Source organism: Mus caroli, chromosome 15 (genome assembly GCF_900094665.2).
Source record: "Mus caroli chromosome 15, CAROLI_EIJ_v1.1, whole genome shotgun sequence".
NCBI lineage: Eukaryota > Metazoa > Chordata > Mammalia > Rodentia > Muridae > Mus > Mus caroli.
In genome coordinates, this window is record NC_034584.1 from 64387779 (window position 1) to 64399068 (window position 11290).

The following is an 11290-nucleotide window of genomic DNA, read 5'->3' on the forward strand; positions in this document are numbered from 1 at the left end:
TATATATATATATATATATATATATATATATATATATTAAAGTGATTTAGAAAAGGAAAATACAAAAACTGCCTACGTCTGGAGGCTATGTCTCTCCATGGCAAGGTCTTTCTACCAGCCCTCATTCCATTTGTCCTGAACAGCTACTCTCAACTCCACATCTATCTCAATAACTCTCCCAACACCTCTAGGGCTGTGAGGCTCTAGAGGAAGGTGGAGCTCTTCTTATAAACACAGAGAGGTAAAATGTAAGCAGGTTTTAACATCTACTGAACTTACTGGAACCAGATTTGAACTTCAGCCCTCCTTCTTTGATTATAGGAAACTATGTAGCATTTTGATCTGGGGACTGCATCAGAGAAATGAAGATATTTAAACTTTCATGAATATTAGTGTATTTAAGGAACAAAAAACTGGCAATTTATAAATGTGTATATTTTCTACTACTACTACTACTAACATTACTACTACTAGTAGTATTACTACTACGACTACTACACAACTACTTTAAATGCTGAGGATATTGAGTCCTACTAACTCTTGCACATGCTAGAAAAATGCTTTACCACTGAGCAATATCCACAGCTCTTAATATTATTAATCTAGAACCATGTGTATGCTTGCCAGGGATTTATATTACATTCCAAAGGCGATGGGAGCCCTGAGATATTTTAACCAAACAGGTTCTGCAGGACATTATTTCCATCTTAGGAATAAATTTAATCACTCGGGGCACAGTGTGGAGAGGTGTTGGGAGAGTTATTAAGATAGATGTTGGGCTGTGGTTAGCTGTCCAGGATGGATGGAATGAGGGCTGGTGTCAAGGCCTTGCCAGGGAGCGATGAGCAGTAAGAAATACAGTAAGAAGAACATTGAGAAGAATCAACAGGCTCTGGTACCTGATTTAGTGTGGAGATTGTAGGAGAAATGCTGCCATGGGAAGCAGTAAATAATCTGCAAAGAATGAGCATGCCTACAAGACAATTCTTTTTTGCTGTGGGCATCACTCTGGAGTAACAGCTTTGTAAATCATGGACCAGGTTCCTTCAAGAGTCCAGAGAAGTGGAATAGGAGCACTAACGCTCGGCAATCCTTTACACCTACATAGGAATTTTGAAAGTATTTGGAAGAGGCTTGCCATTTGGCTAGGGGATATATAAAAACAAAGAAGAAAGAAAATGTTATGGTTCTAATAAATGGCAAGTGTCAGCCATATATAGACTTATAGAACACTAGAAGGGTCTTCTGTGCTGGTCACAAGAATAATTAGTTGGAAGTGGGAAATGAGGACATTTTAGATACATATGTGTACTATGTCAACACTGTCTTTAATAACACCCTAGCTCTGAGACCCACCTTAAAATCCAGAGACAACTTATTATCTGTTTGATATTTAGGGAGATTATCTCAGTATAATTTGATGTAATCTTCTCATTTTCAGTGAATGTTTTCATGATTGGCAGTTGTTAGTATGTGGCCTTCCCAGAGTTACCATTCACACAGAGGGAGAATTAGGACCAAGTCCACAAACATCAGGGTTGTCTCTTCCAATTATTCTGTTAATGTTGTCTCCTCTCTTCACTGTTGTTAATTTTGTTTATGTCCTTCCATTCATTCTTCTTCCTAAAATACCTAATGATCAACAACAAAAAAAATGAAAGTAATTTTTAATTTAAAAGTTTTGTTGATGTTATTTCCATCATATGATTGTACAAAAAACCCCACTAATTTCTGTAAAAGAAAAACTAGCTCTTGATTCCTTGCTCCCCCTCTCTCCACCTTCCCCTTTCCTCTCTTTCCATTTGGTCATGGCTGCTATCTACTTCTCTACACTTCTCCCTCTCTCTGCTTTTTTACAACAAATCCCTTAAAACCAAAAAAGGAGAGAGAGAAAAACAAACAAACAAACAACCACTAGGTCATTTTAATATGAATAGCAGGTATAGCACTCACACCACGGTAAGAAAATGTGGATAAGTCATAGTCCTGTCTTGTCTCAATTCGCTCAGCATTTACATTGGATTGGCAGGATTCTGACCTTCTCACCCAAATTCAACACACACACACACACACACACACACACACACACACACACAAGAATCACAATTTCTTCTCCAGAAATGCTGAGAAATAGGACATCGGCAAATGAAGTCCCCACCCAATAAGTGTTTTTTTTTTTTTTTTTTTTTTTGTGACGGAGCAATGTCCCGAGGTGCTGTTGAGTAGCAGTCACTCTCATGCTTACACCTGCTGCACACTTTCGGCTACCTTGCTCAACCAGCTGACCATTCCATCAATATCTCCCAGACTAACAGCAACTGTTGCTATTCCTCCATTTCTGGTCACTTGAGAACTCTTAACCCTTTCTTCATCAGCACACATTTCACAAACAATGTTCATAAGCATACTTTAGAAACCTAGGGAGAGACATTGCCCTGCTTTGGACATGACTAACAGGTGTAGATTGAAGGACAGAAGATCTCACTAAGATCATTTCAGTAAATCCAGAAGCTGCACATTCCTCTCAGTTTGTACAATTCATGAGTAATGATTCCAATATTTATTTTACAGTTGTTAAACTTCTTTGGATGCATGAGTGTCACTGTGGCGATTCTAAAGCAGAAGGGTAACCTGGGTAGGAATTGGAATGAGTAAGAGATCTGTAAGATACTCTAGGTATTGATTCTGGAGTCATCTATTCTCACCTTGTCACCAGAACCTGTCTAGAACATCCATTAGCTTAATTCATGAATACCTATAACCAAGAGCACATTGTTCCACCTCAGCTCTACATCTGAGATTTGTGTGACTAGGGAAACCTTCACAATTCTCTGTGACATTGCTTTCAAAATGTATTGCCTAAGTGTTGACTAATTTTACATTCAAAGAGGAGATCTCCAAATAGAAAGATGACTATAGATGTAGTAAAAATGGTTATTAAAATCATGTTCAAGGACTCTCTTGTTTGTGGAAAAGAATGGTAACGCTCATTTTACTTTTCCTAGTGTAGTCTCTTGAAGTGATGTGAGTCTGGTGTTGGAGAAGTAGAGGATTTGGGGGGCTGATAAGAGCTACTGGATCCTAATTTGAGTGTGAAGCAATTAGAAACACACAGAAGATGCCAGTGTGTGTTAACAAAAAGGAAATGTTTACAAAACAGGAGCTAGGGTCATTCTAAGGCCAATTTCCCCAAAACACACAGAAGCCTGTAGAGAATACCTAGGTCAGCTTGTTTGTTTTTGTTCTGTGCCTATTGTGTTTGCTTATTTAAACTTGATTAATTTGCAAATTCTACAAAGAGTCAGGAAAATAAAATGAGTATTTTAGCAAAGCATGTAAAATGTGAACATCAAAAGGGTTACAGAAAATAATCTAATATGGCATGAATCCCCTGTCTATGGAATACTATCACTAAGTCCACAATTCTAACATTTCTCCTAACAGAAAATAAAAAAGTATGTATTGATTCTTTTCTTCATCTTCTTCTTCTTCATTATCACCACCATCACATCATCACCACCACTAATACTACCACAGTCATCAGTACCATCACCACCATCATCACCTCCCCATCAGGAGGAATTTTTAAATTGTAGTATTTCATTATCTGATAAGCAAGAACATTTCCAAATGGGCACCATCTTCCTCAATTTACATTCCAGAAATGTCATTGACAATATGCTGTCTAAGCCAAGTCGCTGTGGAAAGTGAAACTAAAATCAAATCCAAAATCAAACCAATCAATCCACCAAACAAACAAAAAACTTCATGTTGACTATAATTTTTAACTCTTTAACCCTTTGTTTACAAAAATATCATATATACCCTATAAAATTACTTTTAAACTATGAGCAAAATATCATATTTTCATGTTAAATCGGCGTCAAAGATTTCTTTTACCTATTTTACTACTTAGTCTTTTCTTTCTTATCTAGAGTCCTAATTCTTGACAATATGGAGGAAATAAACCTAGAAACTTCCACATTATTCATGTGGCTTTACCTAATTTTCACACCCATTCCTCAGAATGTGAAAAGTCTGTGGTATACATGCAAATATTACATGAATTTGAAATTAGCAGAGAAGTGCACACACAAAAAAGAATGGGACACAGATCAGCTCTGCGTGGATTTTCTTCTTTAATTGGGGTAGTTGCTCAAAAGACATTAACATCAGAAGGCAGTAGGAAATGATTCTGAAAACAGACACTTGGATCAGAGATTGAACATACTAGCTCAAATGACTATTGTTAGAAATAAGCACAGTCCCAAATTAATCACACCATGCAGCAAGGCTCACTTGTAAGGCTTATTGGAAGAGAAGCAATCAGAGACAGCCTCTGGGAAAGGGTGGAAGGAAAACGGGGCAGGGAGCATGGAGGACAAGTCTTATCCCTGCAGTGACACATGTGCAAATGGACTCGGGGGAAGTGGGGGAAGAAGTTTGAGAGCAAGGCATGGTGACTGACACAGGAGCAGCACTGTTGCCTAGAGATGATATGTCTAATGTCTCCTCGCTGAATCCAAGGGCTGGCTAGAGTGTTAAGAAGTCACTTCTAGCTGTCCATGGATGTGTCTGATGCTACCAACTATCACTTGTTTATACTAAGTGGTTTTGAGAACCACTTAGTACTATGAGAACTTTCTCTTCTCTCTCTCTCTCTCTCTCTCTCTCTCTCTCTCTCTCTCTCTCTCTCTCTCTCTTCAATTTATTCTTCTCTCATGCAGTACACCCCTATGACAGCCAGATTCTCTCCACTTCTTCCAGCAACCCCTTTTCCACAGGTCGATTGTTCCTCTGCTGCCCTTCAGAATAAATCCCACCTCATAAAGATATCAACAAACCCACCATAACATAATTCAACAAGACTAGGCAAAACCCTCATATCAAGGCTATATGAGGCACCCCAATAGGAGGGAAAGGTCTCATGAGTAGGCAGACACAGACACCCACACTCCCATTGTCAAGAGACCCACAAAATCCCAAGTTAACCAAACACACTATGCATGCAGAAAACCTAGTTAGACCCCTGCAGGCTCTGTGATGACTGCTCTAGTTCATTTCATATGACTCTTCTACCTGTTACTTCAGTTTGAAAAAGTGACTGCAACAAGAATAACAAAACAACAATAAGTTTCTTGGAGCACAGTGAGATAAATTGATTTCTCTATCAAGAATTTGAAGTATCAGCATGTGTACTTCATGGACATTAAGAAGAGAGGTAGAGTCTACTGCTGGTGTTTGTGGGTCTCAGTGAATCTCCACTCAGTTCAGCTGCTGATACTGTCTGTCATTAAGTGCTGGGATCTCTATTACCAGTGGCTGAAAGAATGGTCTTCAGGTCTCCAACTGTAACTGTAAATTCATAATCTTCCCTAGTTCTTTAAGTTTATAACTTTGGTATTTGGTACAGGCAACTTGTGTTTGTATTTTCTGTTTTTCTTGAATAGTCACTTCATTTTCTTTATACAATGCTGTTTTCTGCCCCTAGAAATTTTTGTTTTGATTTTTTGTTTTTTTGTTTTTTCGAGACAGGGTTTCTCTGTATAGCCCTGGCTGTCCTGGAACTCACGTTGTAGACCAGGCTGGCCTCGAACTCAGAAATCTGCCTGCCTCTGCTTCCCGAGTGCTGGGATTAAAGGCGTGCGCCACCACGACCGCCCGGCTAGAAATGTCTTTATGCACAGTGTACTTCATGTGATACTTTCATTCCACACGTGTCTTCATTTGGTTGGTGTTCTCAGGATATAGGTTTACTCAGTCTTTTCCACATTTGTGTCACATTAAGTAAGATTCTTTTCAGAGACACATATGGGGTCTTTTCTAATTCATACAAATGATTCTATTAGAGTATTTGCTTTCTTCATAATTTTTGTTCTTTGTGTTTACTATAGTTATTGTTTTGGGGTTTCTTTTATCTGGCCATTGGTCAATTAGGTAAACCTTTTTAGAATTCAGCTTTTGCTAAATATGTGTTTTCTTTATGGTTACCCTTTATAAATATATGTATATAACCTATAAATGAATAAAACACATGAACATATAGAGTTGTGTGTGTAATCTACCATATTCTATTAGTACTTTGAGGTTCAGTGAATTATAGAAATTCTCAAAACTTACATCCTTGCATTGTCCCTGAATAGCATAACTTTAAAATTTTTCTCTGCATGTAGAACAGCTTGTTGAAAAATTTTTCCTCACAGGTGGTTGGATTGCTGTTTCACCTATCAAGGTAAACAGTCAGAGTGGTAAAGGGAAGCCCAGTGTAGTTACTGACATTTTTGCTTAAAAGTTATTGCTCATTGTTCCTCTTTCACTTTCTCTTTATACAAAATCTTTTAGCCATTCTTATGAGGCATGTCTTAGGAGACTCATTCTATTTATGATCATCTATCTAAGCATGACTGGAGCTGCCCTCTTCTCCCATATGTTATTTTACTTGGTGTGGCTTTCTGGGTTTATGCATTCTTTCATTTAGCACCCAAGTCAAAGCTTCCTGTTCATTCATTGGTTTTATGGGCTCTTGTAATTGCTTGCTGAAGCATTTTTTATGGTGAGTTATTTAAACTCTTCCCAGAAAGACCCAAGTGTGTCTGTCATTTTGGCACTGGCTCTCCTGATTATCATTTCTTTAAATTCAGTTTGAGATCTCTTCTATTCTTAGTATAACAAATTATTTTCCTTTGAAAATAGAACTGTCATTATTTCCAGACTCCCATGATCTTATTTAACCTTGCTGTTTCCACTTGTTTTCTGTGACTTCAATCCTGGTCCAGCAAAGATTTGAGTGTCTCCTTTTTACAGATGGGTCAAGAATAATAAGATCCTATCTCAGGCTCCAGCAATTCTTAAGAGGTTTCCTTTTCCTACTGCTTTGAGCCATGGGGATGATTCCATTACAGAATAACAGGGATGGCTGTCCTAGCATCACAAGTGGCCTTTTTGGAAAACTTACTGACATGTGAGAACTTCTAACTGCTACTTGGCCCTTGGTAATATGTGTGTTGGAAACCACAGGCTTTCTGTGGCATCTAAATGCAGAAGATAAATCAAGGTTTAATACAATTTAAATGCATACAGAAGGCAAAAGTGAGTCCTGGGATATTCAGCCGTATGGTGCAGGCACTTAGGTCACGTTGCTTAAAACTGCTGTCATCTTTGTCCTCCAACATCTTGGTTCGGGAGCTCTTTCTCTTCTCTATTCTATTTAGATTATTGTTCTTTGAATTTCAGGTCTTCTAAGTCTCAAACATTTATGAAAAACTTGAGAATATGTAGAAACTAGAATTAGGGTAGACACACTCTACACAAACAAAAGGAAATAGAAAAACAGTGACTTTTTACTGAGAGGCAAACTACAAGGTGGAGGTATGAAAGCATTCACTCCTGGGACACCCCTACATGAGGAAGAGAATCCACAATATAGTAGTCCTGAGGAGATTCAGGCATGTGGATACATCCTTATGAGTGAAAGAACACAGAAGACTAAAAGGCAATCTGGTCTCAGCCCTTGAAAAGAAGGATGATGTAAAGGATGGGTGGTAGGGGAAGTGGATAGAAAAATATCCCTGCGCATCATCCCCATTGGTTGCTTTGGATCCCATGCTTCAAGTGCACATGTCAGTTTATCTCTGAGTTATTAAACAGAAGATTTAGAAACTAATATCAGGTCTTATCTATTATTCCTAGCTTTTCACCTCCAGTGCTTGGTAGATAGCACAAGGGAGAAGAAATGACAGAAGAGAAGAGCACAGACACATCACCTTTGGGGACAGCATTTCTAGTGGAGATGGACAGTCTACACTACATTTTTTTCTGTGCCAAAGTTTGCTGAAAACACAAGGCACTTAGGAAGACTGCATGGGAACTGAGAGGCTTGGAGGACTCTTTTCTGTCCAGAACCAGTATTCCTGTCTCATTTGGATAGCACAGCTCAAGTGTCCTCTCTTCTTTCAAGAGTGATTGTGCAACCTTCCCTCCCACTTAGACTTCACTATTGACACTCCAGAGTTTTTGGTCTTTTAAAAAAATCGTTGGCTCCTGCCTTGTATGCAAAGACTCCAAAGAACGGTCTGTTCTGCATCTTGGTTTTATGTCTTTTTATTACCCCATACTGCAGTCTTAAAAACTCTTTGTCTTTAACATTTCCAGAGCAATCTGCAAATATTATCTAACCAATTCATTTCTCAACCCCAGGAGTTTGGGTCACTGAAATTATTTCTGCTTCACAGATGAGCAGGCAGGATGGGCAAGGTAAAGGGATCTGCTTGTGTCTGCAGAACAGAGCTGAGAACCAGTTTGTCCTTCACAAAATCACAATTCCTGACTGCTTACCATCCTGCTGCTGTTCTTGAGATGTAATTGGTAGAAGAAATGTCTAGGAGAGTCAGGGAAACTTAGAAAACAATGTCTGGCTCTTGAATCAAATAGACTGCTTTCTGGATGTAAGTCCCTCCCTGTATATGTTTATGTTTATGGGATTTTTCTCCTGCCTTTTGAGTAGTAGGAGAAATATTATCTTTACAATAATAAAATCACTGACTCATAATATGCCTTTAGTAAAGTATGTATATAGAAAATAGAAATTGCTAAGCTTATAGTATTAGCCATTGAGGGGGCTAAGGCAAGATGATTGCCACTAGGTCACAGCTACTCTGACTATACTATGGCATCTAGGCAGTCTAAGGCTATAGAGTTGTGCACTGCCACAAAGAACAAACACACAAACGAACAAACAAAAATCTTGATACAGTTTGTAACATTCCTTACAGTATCACAGCAAACCTCCTAATCCTGTGGTTTTTATCATCTTTCTTCCCATCTTTGTCAAAGTTCCCTGAGCCTTAGATGCAGGAGTTGTCTTGTAGATGTAGCCATGGGAATAGACTCTACAACACTGCATCTTGACAGGTTGTTTCTGTGATGGTCTTTATTTTGTGAAGAGAAGCTTTCCTGATGATAGGTGAGGACAACAGTTAACTGTGGCTATATTTAATAAAGATATGTATTTAAAATTCAGTAAGGGAATATGTTAGATTAATAAAGAAGGTAAACCACTAATCTCTTGCCAGCATGACTTGTTCATGGGCTGAACAAGGACAATAGGCATGCTAAAGCGGATGGGGAAAAGACCATAAGGACTCAACCCGGCACGAAGAACTACAGGCAACTACTGAATTCAATGAGCAGAAAAAGTAGTTTTTCCCAGGAAAGAGAATACCAATATTAAATGATCATCCCTCATACCATACATATAGGTGACATTGTATAGACAGAGCAAGTTGTATTTAGGGATTTATATGTATATCCATGTACATATACACATATAACAACCATTAGTCAAAAAGGGATCATGAGTTTTAAAGAAAACAAGGAGAGGTATATGGGAGGGTTTGAATGGTGGAAAAGGAAGGGGAAATGATATAATTAAATAATAATCTCAAAATACAAGAAATAATGATAAAATAAAATACATGATAAGGAACACACACACATGCAACAATAACAACAACAAAAAGCAGGTGGGCAAGGTGACACACTTGTAATCCCAGTATTACAGAATCAGAGATAGACAGGCCTCCTGGACGCACTGTTTATCCTAAACTCTTTAAAAAGGTAGAGGCCTATAACTTAGCCTGTCACAAAGACAAGGTGGACTGAACCTACAGAAGAATACTAGGGGTTGATTTCTGTTCTCTACATGCACATAGGCAGCATATGAACACAGCTGCCTGTGCACCTACACACACACACACACACACACACACACACACACAGAGGCATACACACATGCACACATGAGAAAGAGGTAGAAATGCAGGCTCTTTCCTGCTCTAAACCCTTCTGCCTGACTAAACCATGGTATGAAGAATTTTCAGACTTATGCATATGTGTTTATGTGTGTCTATAAAGTTTAATTGCCCAAGTCCAAGTCTTATTCTTATAATGTATAAGCCTTGGCCATTTGCTTTATAAAGCTTCTTTTCTCTCAATACTAAACATATGCGTGGCAAATGAATGTAGCAGAACTAATCAGGGAGGGTAATAAGTGAGGTGAACTATTGGTACTATTGGAACAGATGCTGGATCAAGGAAGGCATTCAAACCCTCTGTTTCAAAACACAAACACACACACACACACACACAAATAAACATACAAACACACATGGGATGGGTACTTATATTTCCCCCTCTGCTGCCAATGAAAGAGGTCACCCTTGAAAACAGAATAAATACACAAGGTTTTGGAAATTTTAACTTCTAGTAAAGGGAAATAACATCGAGAAGACTGATTAAAATTAGTCTCAAGGTGGACATTTTCTGTATAAATGGTAAATACTACACAGAATGTTTTCTTTGGGAAAATGTTTTTACTGATAGCCTAGGTGGATAGTGTAGCAGTCTGCTGATACCTAGTTTAGGCTTTTTTTTGTAAAGGATTTCTATTAAACATTGACTGGCCTTGGGAAAACTTTCTTTAAAATAACAGTAGCAAAAATGTGACCACATATGATAGTAATCAGATATCTTTCAACCTACACAAAGTAATCTTTACAATCAACACAATCGCGATATGCCGATCTAGAGATTAATTTGGATGTATTAAAGGGCAGTTGATTCTATTCTAAAATGCATTATTTTATATCTTTAATAGATGTCATATTTATGCATCCATGTCTCTGTGTGAGTATGTGCATGTGTGTGAAAGTGCATGAAGAGTCCAGAATAGGGTGTCAGATAGCCCGGATATATACCTAGAGATTACTGTGAGTTGCCTAAAAGGGTGCTAATAACAGAACTTCAGTCCTCTGCAAGAGCAGTATGATCTCTTAGCCACTGTCTCTTCAAACTACATGAAGCACAATTTTTAGATTCAAATGTAGAAGATTTTAGGCTTAGATTGATAGCAGTTTTTCTCACAAAAAAAAAAAAACATGTGGATATTTCCTCATAGAGATTAAAAGGCCAACAATATGCTTCAGGTGTATTGTGAGAGACCTAGGACATCCAGAGAAACCTAGTACTCACCAATAGTCAAAGAGCCAAATAATGGAGCTTTACTTGATAGACAGGAAAAGCAGCAAAAATAAATAAAAGGACGCTTTGAAAGATCTCACATCCTAGGATGCCATTTTACTATCTCTTCCTTGGCCTTTTGATACATCACAGGGAATCTTCAAGAGGGCAGCAACAAACACTTTAAAACAGGATCAATCATATCTCCCTAAAGAGATGATTCACATAGTATGTACATTGCTTCTTGGGCATCTTAAGCAGAGGACAGAAGAGC